This window comes from Mandrillus leucophaeus, unplaced genomic scaffold (genome assembly GCF_000951045.1).
Source record: "Mandrillus leucophaeus isolate KB7577 unplaced genomic scaffold, Mleu.le_1.0 Scaffold1475, whole genome shotgun sequence".
NCBI lineage: Eukaryota > Metazoa > Chordata > Mammalia > Primates > Cercopithecidae > Mandrillus > Mandrillus leucophaeus.
Genome location: NW_012101449.1, coordinates 90,232 through 91,588, shown reverse-complemented (window position 1 = coordinate 91,588; position 1,357 = coordinate 90,232). Strand labels below are relative to the sequence as shown.

Sequence of the window (1,357 nt, the reverse complement as noted above, 5' to 3'; positions counted from 1 at the left end):
TGTGAGGCATGTGACTGTGTGGTGTGTGATTGCGTGTGCATGTGTGTGGTATGTGGAACTCGAGCATCTGATAGTGTGAGGCATGTGACTGTGTGGTGTGTATGACTGTGTGCATGTATCGTGAGGCATGTGACTGTGGTGTGACTGTGTGTGTGATCGTGTGAGGCATGTGACTGCGTGTGGTGTGTGATTGCATGTGCATGTGTGTGGTATGTGGAACTCGAGCGTGTGATCGTGTGAGGCATGTGACTGTGTGTGGTTGTTATGGTGTGTGTGTGACTGCGAGGGGTGCTGCACGATTGTGTGTCTTCTCTGCCCAGTACAAATGGAAGAAAATCAATACAAAGGAAAGGTGAGGGGCTGGAAACCACGGGGAGGGGCTGGGACTTCTCACTTCAGCTGAAGTGCAGTGAGGTCACAGAATACTTCCAGGAAGCGCTGCCCCAAGCGAGTGCTTCTGTTACAAAAAAGCTCCTTCTGCCCTAGGTCCCGTGTGTGCGGCACTCGGGGAACGTCAGAAGTTCCAGGCACAGCAGCCTGACTTCGAAGGCGAAAGGCCCTCGTGAGGTGGCTGGAACGGGCCGGGCCACACTTCTGTCTCCAACAGCCGTGGTGCCTCCGAGCCCCTGGTTAGGCCAGGCGGGTAGAGGGTGGGCGGCCAGGCGGCTGTCTCCAGGCACCGCAGCGGGCGGCCCACGGAGAGGAGGGCTCAGCCCGTCCATTTCGCGAGGTTGGGTGGCCCCGCTCGCTGGAGCCCACATCAGTATGTTCATGTTTTCCTTGTTTCCAACATCACTGGTTGTGTTACTCACAGGCTATTTCTTTACTCAAAAAAAAAAAAACAAAAACCAAAAACCAACCAACCAAAAAAAAAACAAAGAGAAAAAGAAAATATTTGAAATATTTGATTTAAGAAATATGTTGTCATTCTTTTCTTGATGCCCTGCGAACAGTCTTTAAATCGTCCCATTTTCTCTCCTAACCCTTGGAGACTGTGAATGTGGCCTCCAGTTGGAAACTGAGTCTGGGGATCTGGATGTGAGGTGGTCCTCGGTTTATAGGGGCCCCAAATCCAGCGATGGATGCCCAAGAGCAAGGAGAGGGAGATTCGAGTCAGAGGCAAAGGGGAGGACGGTCAGAGTGCTGCAGCAACAGCCCAGGACACCTGGAGTCCCGGAAGCCGGAGGAGGCGGGACGGGTGCTCCCCGGACCTCGGAGCAGGGACACTGCCCACAGCTTGATGTTGGACTTCTGGTCTCCAGAACGTGAGCCCAACACGAATGTGGAGACTGGCTTCTTGTGGATCAAGTGACCCAACAAAACTGTGACAGGGTGGGAGGGGGACAGTGCAGGGGGA

General features: G+C 53.8%; 1 protein-coding gene across 1 annotated transcript in view; it reads right to left on the bottom strand.

The window, feature by feature from the left end:
- The window catches only part of PLEKHG4B (pleckstrin homology domain containing, family G (with RhoGef domain) member 4B), a 40,419-nt gene that overhangs the window by 38,151 nt on the left and 911 nt on the right, over positions 1-1,357 (bottom strand). The window lies entirely within an intron of this gene.